We start from the raw sequence: 14,728 nt of genomic DNA, 5'->3' as shown, positions 1-14,728 counted from the left end.
TCCAAGGATCCTCTCCTCCTTTGATCGTATTACACTGCATTTACGTTTACTCTGTAAAAATGCTCTCTAGTTTTTCGCCAAATTTCCCCCCAAATAATGTGATTTTAAATAGAGACCGAGAGAGAAAAAAGGGGATTCCTTTTTTTTTTCTTTTGGAAAATTGTGGTTTTTAGTTTTTTATTTTTTTAAATATTTTTGCGGATATAATGTGAAATTATCTATTTAGAAGAAATAAAAAAAGGAGGCAGGGAAGAAGAATAGAAAATTTTAATTGGATTGATTGCTAAATTCGAATAAATTTCATTGGTCCAAATAAATAAATATGTTTATGTTCAAATAAATAAATATATTGTATTTGGTTAAATTTAAATAAATTTTAATGATTCAAATAAAATTTATTTGGTTAAGAAATTTATTATATTTGTTTAAAATAAGTATTATTCGGTTCGCAGAAATATTATTTGGTTCAGTTTAAATAAATTTAATTTGAATGAAATAAATATTATTTGGTTCAGTTAAAATAAATATTATTTGGTTGAATTTAGATAAATTTTACTTGATTGAAATAAATATTCTTTGGTTATTATTCAATTAAATTATTTAAATACAAATTAATTTGGTTCAATTCAAATAAATTTTATTTGGTTCATTTGAATTAAATTATATTTGGGTCAAGAAAATATTATTTGATTTAATTCAAATTTTATTTGGTTCAAATGAATAATATTTCATTCAGTTCAAATGAATTTTTTTTGGTTCAATTTAAAAAAATTGTATTTAGTTCAAATAAATATTATTTGAATCAGTTTAAGTAAATTTTATTTAATTAAAATAAACATTATTTAGTAATTATTCAACTAAATTTTTGAAATAAAATTTACTTGGTTCAATCAAATATTATATTTGATTTAAATAAATATTCTTTGGTAATTATTCAATTAAATTATTGAAATAAAATTTACTTGATTCAATTAAATATTATTTGGTTCAATGCAAATAAATTTGATTTGATTATTATTCAATTTAATTGTTGAAATAAATGTTGTTTGATTCAAATTTATTGTGTTTGTTTCAAATAAATATTATTTAGTTCTATTGAATTAAATTTTATTTGGTTCACTTCACAGAAATATTATTTGGATCAATTTAAAATTAAATAAATTTTATTCAGTTCAACTAAACATTATTTCGTTATTATTTAATTAGATTATTAAAATAAATTCTGTTTGGTTCATATTTATTGAATTTGGTTCAAATGAATATTATTTGTTTCAATTCAAATAAATTTTATTTATGTTAAGTAGGTATATTGTATTTGGATCAAATAAATATAATTTTTTCCAATTTAAATAAATATTATTGGTCCAAATATATTATTGTTAGTTTAAATAAATGTTATTTGGGTCATATAAATATTATTTGGTTCATTTTAATAAATTTTAATCATTCAAATAAATAATATTAGGTTCAAAGAAATACTGTTTAGTTATTATTTAATGAAATTATTCAAATATATTTTATTTGGTTCAAAATTATTGTACTTGGTTAAAATAAATATTATTTCGTTCAATTCAAACAAATGTTTGTTTTGTTCAATTCAATTACTTGTTCTTTGGGTCAGTCTGAATTAATATTTAATAAATCAATTATGTATTATGTGGTTCAAATAAATTTTTTTGTTTCAAATAAATTATGAATAAATAAATTATTTTTGCCAAAGAAAATTTTTTTCTAACAATACAATTTTTATTTGGAACAAATAAGATGTCTTTGAGACAAATTTACATTTATTTAACACAAATATATTATACTTAGTTCAAATAAAACATTTCTTTTTGGTTTAAGGTTCAAATTTCCATTTTTTCGAATTTTACATTTTTTGATATTACTAAGAAAATAATTAATGAAAACTTGTTTATTATTAAATAAATATGAATTTAGATCAAATAAACATTTATTAGTGTCAAATGACTTTTCTCGTATTTTAAAATTAAATGATGTTTTCAATTAAATTAAAATATCTTTAAATTAACTTTTGTTGGATTTAAAAACAAAAAGTATTGGTTAAAATAAATTTTATTTAGTTTATATATAAAAATTATTTGATTCCAGAAAATATTTATTTAATAATTTCAAATAGTTGTTTAAAAAAAAAATTTTTCAGCGCAAAATTTTGAAAAGTAATTTTTTTATTTAAATTAAGAATTTGAAAAATGAAACGGAAGTTAAGTATTTGAATACATAAATTTTTATATTCAATTTTTTGAACTAAAATATCAAAAATAATCCTAAAGTAAAATACCGACGGCAGGTAAAACAAAATCGGTTCATCAGGTAACGAGAATCGGAAGATGGTAAAAATAATCACAGAAGTGATTTCTAGATTCTTGAAATATTCAACAGATCGATATACAGTACAGTGGTACATTTTAAAGAAATAAATTTTTTAGGTGCGAATGAAAAATTCTTTTATAAAATTTTTCCATTTTATTTTTTTTTCTTTTTTTAATTTATAAAGAATTAAGTATACATTCTCATAAAATTTCTTCGCGCGTGTAACATGAAATATATTTTTTATGGTTTCTAAAGGGAGAATTTTTTATGATGTAGTAAAAATTAATTTCGCGTAAAATTTTTTTTTTTGTTCTTTAAACGCGCGTATAACTGGCGCTTTGCGCTCGAAATTGAGATCCATAATGCGTCGAAAATTAAACGCATTAGCGGGAGTATTAACGGCATTATCCCCACATTATTGGTCGCTCCATACATGGATCCTTTGGTTGTTTCGATGGGCATACCAATCCACATTCCAGTAAGAATGATAATGGACCAAAATGCATAACTGGTGTTTTTGATAAAAAAAAAGAAGGAAAATAGAAATTCGTAGAAGAAAAATAGAAAAATTTTACTTTTGAGTCGAAAAATATACTTTTATTATTTTTCTTTGGTAATTTTAACGAAATCTATTTCAGATATAACTTGTAATGTGTGTACTATTTAATTGATTTAAATAAATATTATTTGATTCAAGTTAATAATTATTATTTGATAATAGACAAGTATACGTGGTTATTTGAATAAAAATATTTTTTCTTGTAGTGTAATGTCGACTCTAACCTCAGGAATATTTAAATTGAAAAATACTTTTATAAAATTTCATATACTGGAAGAAGATTTTTAAGAGATTTCAATAAGTTGAGTGGAAATTTTAATAAATATTCTACATTTTATGAGAAAACGTGTCGAAATGGAAAAAATTGATATTGAGACTACTAAATCTCAAAAACCGGTTTGTGGAATAACTCAAAATTTTATTAAAGTTCGTAAGTATTTTATAAAGTTTGAAATTAAGTAATAATCAGGGAAAAACAAAATTAAATATTTGTGGCAACCCTGTAGTATAAAGAGATTTAATTTAAAACTTCCAAATAACTCTAAAAAGTATTTCTATAAAATCCAACGAATTTTCAATTTTAAAAAAAATATAAAGAGTTTTAAAATTTCAGTCAATTGTTACCTAACAGATTTTCATGAAATATTAAATTGCTGAAAAGTATAATAAGAGAAAGAAAGTTCGGATACAACTATTTTAAAAATTAATCTGAATCAGTAGAACTTTCGATGCATAGCAATCAGTAATTTAACATCCTCCGAAAACTGCAAGGTAGATAATTCTAATTTTAGAATTCTAATACGATACAATAATTTTTAAACAAGAAATAAGTATAGAAGAATTATTACTATTCACAAACTACTAAAGCAACTGTCTCGAATTTCTGCGCTTTGCAACTTTCACTATACATCCGGAGTAAATTTTCCCAGAGTTGCGACACATGTCAGAATGATTTTAAACATTAAGTTTTGTTAAAGAGTAAAAAAGTTTTATTATACAATTTAAGATAAAATTTTAGATACGTTTCAAAAGAAACGTTTTTTTTACATTCTTGTTTTCCAGAAGAAGAAGAAACAGAAAAGAATTGATCACAGTTTAGAAAAGAAGATAAATAAAAGAAAACAGTAGACATAACCCAAGCAACATAATAAAAAGGAAAAAATGATAATTATTTTGTAGAGTCCCTTTTGTAAAAAAGATAAGAAACGGCGGTAAAAGGAAGAAAAAGAAAAGAAAAACGAAAAAAGTTGATTACGAGGATGATACTTCAGAAATGAAGATTAAGAATAAGGAATAAAAGTAGATGATAAAATGATAGAGGAAAAGATAGAAGAAGGGGAAAAAGAAAAATACGAAGAAAGAAGAAAAAAAGGGGGAGGGAGAGAAAAAATAATGATTCTGTTGCTATGAAGATGATAATAGGATGACACACCTCGGAGCAATTCTATAGAACAAAAGAGTCGCTTTAGTCGCATTAGATTACAAAAAAAAAAGAATTTTCAATTCTTAATGACAAAAAATTTCCAAGCGGCCATTACGCAACGATGCATTTAGTGTGTTATAACTAAAAACTAGAGAAATTGTGTTTTTACTAATCAAAAATTGAAATTCAAATTGGATTTTAATTGCTATTTCTATGAAAATATTGAAAATAAACTTTTCTTTAATATTTAATTTTTATTTTTTAATAATAATGAATAATTTATTGAGGGACAAAATGGTCAGGGCTCGAACTAGGTCCGTAAATCCCGTAAAAGTCCGTAAAAGTCATTTTTTTTAAATGTCCGTAAATTTCGTAATTTGATTAAGAAAAGATGAAATGTTTGTAAATTGTACGTTATAATTTGGAGAATTTTATAGAAATTACGAATAATTGCAGAAATTCAATTATTTTCAAAAGTAATAAAATTCTTAACAGGAATTCAATTATGTTCAATTATGTTCAAAAATCTTTTTAAATTCTCGTCAAAATTTCAATTATCTTTAGAAATAATAAAATTCTTCTCCAAAATTCAATTATTTTCAAAAATATTAATAAAATTCTTGGAAAATTTTCAATTATTTTCAAAAATTTTCCTCAATTCAATGATTTTTAATATCTACTATTTTAATAAAATTTGTTTAATTTAGAATTCAATTATTTAAAAAAAAATTTAATAAAATTCTACGCAAACTTAATTATTTTCATAAAATAATAAAAATTTCATAGGAATTTAATTATTTGCAAATTTCTTAAAAATTTCTTTGCAATCATTCAATTTTTTTTGATAAATAATAAAGTTTTTACAGGGATTCAATTATTTTCGTAAATAATAAAATTCTTCTCAATAATTAAATTATTTTTATAAATAATAAAACTTATTGCAGAGTTTCAATTATTTTTAATACAATTTTAATCGAATTTCTCGAAAAATGTAATTATTTTTAAAAATTTTATTAAAATTCGTCGAAAAATTTCAATTTATTTAAAATGAATTTAATAAAATTCTACGCAAACCTTTAATTGTTTTCATAAAATAATAAAAATTTCACCGGAATTCAATTATTTGCAAATTTCTTATAAATTTCTTCGCAATCATTCAATTATTTTCATAAATAATAAAATTTTTGCAAAAGATTAAATTATTTTCATAAATAATAAAATTTTGTACATTGTTTTAATTAATTTCACAAATAATAAAACTCATCGCAGAATTTCATTTATTTTTAATACAATTGTATTTCTCGAAAAATGTAATTATTTTTTAAAATTTTATTAAAATTCGTCGAATGAATTCAATTATTTAAAAATTTGTTGATAAAATTCATTATGGGAATTAAATTTTAAGAAAAATTCAATTATTCACTTTTTTTTATTTAAATAATTGAATTCTAGTAGAACTTTCTAATTAAAATTTATTTAAACATGAATTTCAGTTAAAATTTCAGATAATAATAGAATCTTAAAAGCAATATGGCGTGAATTTTTAGAAATAATTGAATTTTGGAAAAGTTTCAAATTAAAATCTTTGGAAATCTCAATTTTTCGTATTTTTAACTAATAATTCTGTGGAATTAATTTTTTTTTTTTTTGAGAAATTTTAATTGCGGATTTTTTTTTGAAATTATTTAAAGTTTTTATTTTCTAATATATATTTAATTGATGAATTTACGAATAATTGAAATTTTGTAAAATGGAATTGTAAACAAATAAATTTGAAAATTTTTAAAGAACTTTTTTAAAAATTATTAAAAATAATAGATTCATAGAAGATGTTTAGTTCAAAACACGATAAAAAAATTCAATTTTGTAAAAGTTACAAAACTATTGCAAAAATTAAATTATTTTCTTAAGAGTAATAATTTTCTTCGTAAAAATGAAATATTGGTCAAAAGTATATTAAAATTTTTATTAGGGATTCAATTATTTTCACAAATAATAAAACTCATTGCAGGATTTCAATTATTTTTAATACAATTTTAATCAAATTTATCGAAAATTGTAATTATTCTTAAAAATTTTATTAAAATTCGTTGATAGAATTCAATTATTTGAAAATTTGTTGATACCGATTCTTTTTTGGAATTGAATGTAATGAAACATTCAATTATTCAATAAATTATTTATTTTTGTATTTAAATAATTGAATTCTAGTAGAATTTTCTAATAAAAATTGATTTAAAAATGAATTTCAGTTAAAATTTTAGATAATAATTGAAATATTAAAAGCAATATAGCGTGAATTTTTAAAAATAATTGAATTTTGAAATTAATTGTTTTGAAAAAGTTTAATTGAATTTTTTAATATTATTTGAAGTTTTTATTTTAAAATATTTATTTAATTAATGATTTACGAATAATTGAAATTTGGTAAAATTGATTATTACAAACAAATGGATTTGAAAGTTGTCAAAGAACTTTTTCGAAAATTATTAAAAGTAATCGATTTAAAGAATAGAATTTTAGTTAAAAATTCTTGAAAATAATAATTGAATTGTAAATGATTTTATCACTCGGTCGTCTTTAATTATTATAAAACATGAAGAAATCGATAACTCCAAGTCGATTTTTTTTTTAAATTTAATTTATAGTTTTGAGTAAATTGTTCTCTTATTTGACTCGGACTGGTTATATTTTTGTTTATTAGTGGATTTTTTAACGAAATAAGTCTCATTAGTAATTTATTTAGGCAAATAGTTGTATGAGGTGGAAAAATTTTCAAAAAAATATCAATAGTCTCGTGAGTTTGAGGCCTGAAATAAAAAAGTGGATGAATTCCAAAAAAAAAGAAAATAGAAAGACTGCAAAAATAGAAAAATGTGAATTTAAAAAGAAATAAGAGAAAAAGCAAAAAGGGCTTAAAAGAGAAAAAAAGAAGAAAGGAAGAAAGAGAGAGCAAAGAAAAATAAAAGAAAAGAAGAAAAAAATGTTAAAAAATGGTCAAATTCTTTTAGCAACAATTAAAAGTAAATTTCATGACTTGGAGATTGTTCTCTTGGTAGATATTGTATTCGCAAATAGGGACTTTATTCACACGCACGTATATATATTTTCCGAGAGAAGATAATTGCTCTATTTCTGCAGTGATCTTGAGAAAGTCAGTTAGGGAATTGAGTGAGCAAAGATGGTAACTTTAACAGAAAATTCAACCCTCGCTTGTGAAACTTCTCCCATAGAATACTGTCAGCCCATAACACTCATGGGTATGACGCTAAACGGCGTAATGCGACAATTTCGTTAGGTGTCGGTATATGTACCTGCGTTCCTACCGCAAATTCGCGTAATGCGATGGTGTGCTTCTCGAGGGCCATTAAGCGATCTTTCCGCGACAATTACTGTCAGACATTGCATCGTTCCTGGAAAATGAGCGACTCAAAATTCCTCCAATCAACTCTCTCACTCCCTCTCTCTCTCTCTCACTCTTGACTTGCACTATGTACTTTCTATATATATATATGTATATCGGATAATCCGGAAGCGGGTGGATTAATTTTTATATACAGAGAAGCCATTCAGTTTTTTTCTATTTTCAAATTGTCCTAAAAGCTTTTTTAAAACTAGAATATTGACATTAAGAGTTAAGGGTATCTGGAAGAAAGGCTTGATTATCGACGCTAAAGTTAGTGTCGATAATCAGCGTCAAAAATTGTATTTATTTCGGATTTTTATAGATGAAAATATCACTCTTTTTTACCTCTTTTATTCTTTTACAAAAATTTACAAAAATTATCAGCGTTGGCACAAAAATTAAATTTTGTTTTTCCCTGATTTTCAGACAAAATTTTGACTTTTTTCCTAACACTAAAAATTCAATTATTTCTATAACAATTCACGCTATAATGCTTTTAATATTCAATTATTATTTATAATTTTAACTGAAATTCATTTTCAAATCAATTTTTATTAGAAAATTCTACGAGAATTCAGTTATTACTAAATACAAAAATAAATAATTTAATCCATTTTGGTGTTAAAATAAAACTTTATTTTTAGGTGAACTTTATATGTTAGTGTTGCAAAAAACATATTCAGAGAACTCGGATCTTTCTAAAATTTTCGAACAACATTTTTGAGGTGTTTGACTCCGCGTGAAAGAAAAATCGATTTTTCAAAGTTGACAAAGTGGTGCGAAGCCTTTAATTGATTGAGAGAAAGGTGATCGGATGGTGAAGTACATAAAAGATGGTTCAGGAGGATTACTCTGAAGAATAAGCCTTTGTAGGGGTATATATGCAAGCTGCTGTGTATATGGATGAGGCAAATAGATGCAAGCTCCTCTTCGCATTCGTTACAACAATTGAATCGGTAATCAAGCCCCCCGAGTTCGATAATCAAATCGAGTCGTGGCACACGGTTAATTGAAATTTTACATTCAACAGAGTAAACACTCGCTTTCGAAATCACATCGCGATTCGACATAGCGTATTGCTTTCGCCGAAACGCTACTGTAATGACATTTTCCTACGTATTGAATTATGAATGTTACGCTTTTCAGGAGTGACAATTTAATTTTATTCATCTATATAATTGCTAAACCGAAAATGGGTTTTTATCTATTAGAAAAAAGAGGCGCACAAAAAAAAGTCTGTAAAGTCAAGCGGGGCTATTTTGTGCACGCGAGGTTTTTAGTGATGAGAAAATCTTTAAAATGAATGGTTTGAATCTGATATTTAATTTGGATTTGCCCTTTTCCGAATTTGAATATTTTTAAACTTTATTCGGTTAACAGAAAACAAAATCGTACAAAAGGAAAAATTTCTATTGGTAATTTTCCAAGTTCTTGACATGCGAAGCGGGTTTAAAATCGAAGTTTATAGGATAGATGACGTAAGAGGGGAAAAAAGTAGTGACGCCGGGGAAAAAAGTTTCGCGCAGCCGCTGCGATCTCCTTCTTTCCCCTGCTACACCTAACCCACAAACTTAGGCCTCTGAAGTTTCTTTCGCAAAAATAAAAAATATTCACCGTTTTTATTTTGAGATTTTAGGTTAAGAAAAGTACCTTGAACATATTTTTCACTTCGATAAGGTGAATGAAAAAAAAGTAAAATTAGCGACATTTTCATCTCTAAAAAGTTCAAAAAAAATTGTTTTTTTCGCTAAGCGTTGACGCTAATTTCAGGGACATAATACATATAGTTAAAAATTAATATTTTAAATATGAGAGACAATTTTAGGGACTTAAAACTTTAACCGGTGCGCAATTAAAAATGTTTACAATAATTGAATGTTTTGAAGAATTTCTTTTAAGTTTTGTGTGACACTCGGATCTTGTAAAAATTTATTTCTTCCAAATTTAAATATTCTAATAATCTGAAAATCACCTGAGTTCTAGTAGGGACTAAGCCCTACTCAATCCTGAAGAATAAAGTATTTTCTTGCAATTCTTAAGTAGTAGAACCCTCACCCGAACGCTATCAGACGGTGCTGTGATGCTAGCGATCCGCCAGATGCCTAACAAATCCATAGGCGTCGCAACTGAATAATACGAAATGATCAATTCTTCAATCTTTCTTTTTCGCGATAATTTCTTTCACTATATAGTTAAATACAAATATTCTACAAACATAATTTAACATACAAATCAATTGTTTATTAACAATTTAATTTTTTAAAACTCTTAGCTTCGCAAAACTCGAAAATTCGATTGTCTGCTAATTGGCGGATGGAGTAATTTGACTAGTAATTTTGCCAAAATTATTTTACTGAGTAAAATTCATGTAAATAAACATCTAGTAAACAATAGGCAACAACAAAATCAATTGTTTATTAACAATTTAATTTTTTAAAGCTCTTAGCTTCGCAAAACTCGAAAAATCGATTGTCTGCTAATTGGCGGATGGAGTATTTTGACTAGTAGTTTTGCCAAAATTATTTAATTAATAAAAATTCTTGTAAATAAACATCTAATAAACAATAGGCATCAACAAAATCAATTGTTTTTTAACAATTTAATTTTTTAAAGCTCTTAGCTTCGCAAAACTCGAAAATTCAATTGTCTGCTAATTGGCGGATGGAGTATTTTGACTAGTAGTTTTGCCAAAATTATTTAATTAATAAAAATTCTTGTAGATAATCATCTAGTGAACAATAGGCAACAACAAAATCAATTGTTTTTTAACAATTTAATTTTTTAAAGCTCTTAGCTTCGCAAAACTCGAAAATTCGATTGTCTGCTAATTGGCGGATGGAGTATTTTGACTAGTAGTTTTGCCAAAATTATTTAATTAATAAAATTTCTTGTAGATAATCATCTAGTGAACAATAGGCAACAACAAAATTAATTGTTTTTTAACAATTTAATTTTTTAAAGCTCTTAGCTTCGCAAAACTCGAAAATTCGATTGTCTGCTAATTGGCGGATGGAGTATTTTGACTAGTAATTTTGCCAAAATTATTTTAATAAACGAAATTCTTGTAAATAAACATCTAGTGAACGATAGGCAACAACAAAATGAATTGTTTATTAACAATTTAATTTTTTAAAGCTCTTAGCTTCGCAAAACTCGAAAATTCGATTGTCTGCTAATTGGCGGATGGAGTATTTTGACTAGTAGTTTTGCCAAAATTATTTAATTAATAAAAATTCTTGTAGATAATCATCTAGTGAACAATAGGCAACAACAAAATTAATTGTTTTTTAACAATTTAATTTTTTAAAGCTCTTAGCTTCGCAAAACTCGAAAATTCGATTGTCTGCTAATTGGCGGATGGAGTATTTTGACTAGTAATTTTGCCAAAATTATTTTAATAAACGAAATTCTTGTAAATAAACATCTAGTGAACAATAGGCAACAACAAAATCAATTGTTTATTAACAATTTAATTTTTTAAAGCTCTTAGCTTCGCAAAACTCGAAAATTCGATTGTCTGCTAATTGGCGGATGGAGTATTTTGACTAGTAATTTTGCCAAAATTATTTTAATAAACGAAATTCTTGTAAATAAACATCTAGTGAACAATAGGCAACAACAAAATCAATTGTTTCTTGACAATTTAATTTTTTAAAGCTCTTAGCTTCGCAAAACTCGAAAATTCGATTGTCTGCTAATTGGCGGATGGAGTATTTTGACTAGTAATTTTGCCAAAATTATTTTAATAAACAAAATTCTTGTAAATAAACATCTAGTGAACGATAGGCAACAACAAAATGAATTGTTTATTAACAATTTAATTTTTTAAAGCTCTTAGCTTCGCAAAACTCGAAAATTCGATTGTCTGCTAATTGGCGGATGGAGTATTTTGACTAGTAGTTTTGCTAAAATTATTTAATTAATAAAAATTCTTGTAAATAATTATCTAGTAAACAATAGGCAACAACAAAATCAATTGTTTATTAACAATTTAATTTTTTAAAGCTCTTAGCTTCGCAAAACTCGAAAAATCGATTGTCTGCTAATTGGCGGATGGAGTATTTTGACTAGTAATTTTGCCAAAATTATTTTAATAAACGAAAATCTTGTAAATAAACATCTAGTGAACAATAGGCAACAACAAAATCAATTGTTTATTAACAATTTAATTTTTTAAAGCTCTTAAAAACTCGAAAAATCGATTGTCTGCTAATTGGCGGATGGAGTATTTTGACTAGTAATTTTGCCAAAATTATTTTATTGAGTAAATTTCATATAAATAAACTTCTAGTAAACAATAGGCAACAACAAAATCAATTGTTTATTAACAATTTAATTTTTTAAAGCTCTTAGCTTCGCAAAACTCGAAAATTCGATTGTCTGCTAATTGGCGGATGGAGTATTTTGACTAGTAATTTTGCCAAAATTATTTTAATAAACGAAATTCTTGTAAATAAACATCTAATAAACAATAGGCATCAACAAAATCAATTGTTTTTTAACAATTTAATTTTTTAAAGCTCTTAGCTTCGCAAAACTCGAAAATTCGATTGTCTGCTAATTGGCGGATGGAGTATTTTGACTAGTAATTTTGCCAAAATTATTTTACTGAAAGAAATTCTTGTAAATAAACATCTAGTAACAACAGGCAACAACAAAATCAATTGTTTATTAACAATTGAATTTTTTAAAGCTCTTAGCTTCGAAAACTCGAAAATTCGATTGTCTGCTAATTGGCGGATGGAGTATTTTGACTAGTAATTTTGCCAAAATTATTACTGGAAGAAATTCTTGTAAATAAACATCTAATAAACAATAGGCAACAACAAAATCAATTGTTTATTAACAATTTAATTTTTTAAAGCTCTTAGCTTCGCAAAACTCGAAAATTCGATTGTCTGCTAATTGGCGGATGGAGTATTTTGACTAGTAATTTTGCCAAAATTATTTACTAATAAATTCTTGTAAATAAACATCTAATAAACAATAGGCAACAACAAAATCAATTGTTTATTAACAATTGAATTTTTTAAAGCTCTTAGCTTCGAAAAACTCGAAAATTCGATTGTCTGCTAATTGGCGGATGGAGTATTTTGACTAGTAATTTTGCCAAAATTATTTTATTGAGTAAAATTCATGTTAATAAACTTCTAGTAAACAATAGGCAACAACAAAGTCAATTGTTTATTAACAATTTAATTTTTTAAAGCTCTTAGCTTCGCAAAACTCGAAAATTCGATTGTCTGCTAATTGGCGGATGGAGTATTTTGACTAGTAATTTTGCCAAAATTATTTTACTGAGTAAAATTCATGTAAATAAACTTCTAGTAAACAATAGGCAACAACAAAATCAATTGTTTATTAACAATTTAATTTTTTAAAGCTCTTAGCTTCGCAAAACTCGAAAATTCGATTGTCTGCTAATTGGCGGATGGAGTATTTTGACTAGTAATTTTGCCAAAATTATTTTAATAAACGAAAATCTTGAAATCAATTGTTTATTAACAATTTAATTTTTTAAAGCTCTTAGCTTCGCAAAACTCGAAAATTCGATTGTCTGCTAATTGGCGGATGGAGTATTTTGACTAGTAATTTTGCCAAAATTATTTTATTGAGTAAAATTCATGTTAATAAACTTCTAGTTAACAATAGGCAACAACAAAGTCAATTGTTTATTAACAATTTAATTTTTTAAAGCTCTTAGCTTCGCAAAACTCGAAAATTCGATTGTCTGCTAATTGGCGGATGGAGTATTTTGACTAGTAATTTTGCCAAAATTATTTAATTAATAAAAATTCTTGTAGATAATCATCTAGTGAACAATAGGCAACAACAAAATCAATTGTTTTTTAACAATTTAATTTTTTAAAGCTCTTAGCTTCGCAAAACTCGAAAATTCGATTGTCTGCTAATTGGCGGATGGAGTATTTTGACTAGTAATTTTGCCAAAATTATTTTATTGAGTAAAATTCATGTTAATAAACTTCTAGTAAACAATAGGCAACAACAAAATCAATTGTTTATTAACAATTTAATTTTTTAAAGCTCTTAGCTTCGCAAAACTCGAAAAATCGATTGTCTGCTAATTGGCGGATGGAGTATTTTGACTAGTAATTTTGCCAAAATTATTTTAATAAACGAAAATCTTGTAAATAAACATCTAGTGAACAATAGGGAACAACAAAATCAATTGTTTATTAACAATTTAATTTTTTAAAGCTCTTAGCTTCGCAAAACTCGAAAAATCGATTGTCTGCTAATTGGCGGATGGAGTATTTTGACTAGTAATTTTGCCAAAATTATTTTATTGAGTAAAATTCATGTTAATAAACTTCTAGTAAACAATAGGCAACAACAAAGTCAATTGTTTATTAACAATTTAATTTTTTAAAGCTCTTAGCTTCGCAAAACTCAAAAATTCGATTGGCTGCTAATTGTCGGATGGAGTATTTTGACTAGTAATTTTGCCAAAATTATTTTATTGAGTAAAATTCATGTTAATAAACTTCTAGTAAACAATAGGCAACAACAAAATCAATTGTTTCTTAACAATTTACATTTTAAAGCTCTTAGCTTCGCAAAACTCGAAAATTCGATTGTCTGCTAATTGGCGGATGGAGTATTTTGACTAGTAATTTTGCCAAAATTATTTTAATAAACGAAAATCTTGTAAATAAACATCTAGTAAACAATAGGCAACAACAAAATCAATTGTTTATTAACAATTTAATTTTTTAAAGCTCTTAAAAACTCGAAAAATCGATTGTCTGCTAATTGGCGGATGGAGTATTTTGACTAGTAATTTTGCCAAAATTATTTTAATAAACGAAATTCTTGTAAATAAACATCTAGTGAACGATAGGCAACAACAAAATGAATTGTTTATTAACAATTTAATTTTTTAAAGCTCTTAGCTTCGCAAAACTCGAAAATTCGATTGTCTGCTAATTGGCGGATGGAGTATTTTGACTAGTAGTTTTGCCAAAATTATTTAATTAATAAAAAT

General features: G+C 25.0%; 1 protein-coding gene across 3 annotated transcripts in view; it reads left to right on the top strand.

Annotated features, from left to right (window-relative positions):
* The window catches only part of LOC122505008 (frizzled-2-like), a 446,077-nt gene that overhangs the window by 39,804 nt on the left and 391,545 nt on the right, over positions 1-14,728 (top strand). The window lies entirely within an intron of this gene.

This window comes from Leptopilina heterotoma, unplaced genomic scaffold, assembly GCF_015476425.1.
Source record: "Leptopilina heterotoma isolate Lh14 unplaced genomic scaffold, ASM1547642v1 Lhet_33, whole genome shotgun sequence".
NCBI classification, from domain to species: Eukaryota; Metazoa; Arthropoda; class Insecta; order Hymenoptera; family Figitidae; genus Leptopilina; species Leptopilina heterotoma.
This window is presented reverse-complemented; position numbering and strand designations above follow the sequence as displayed.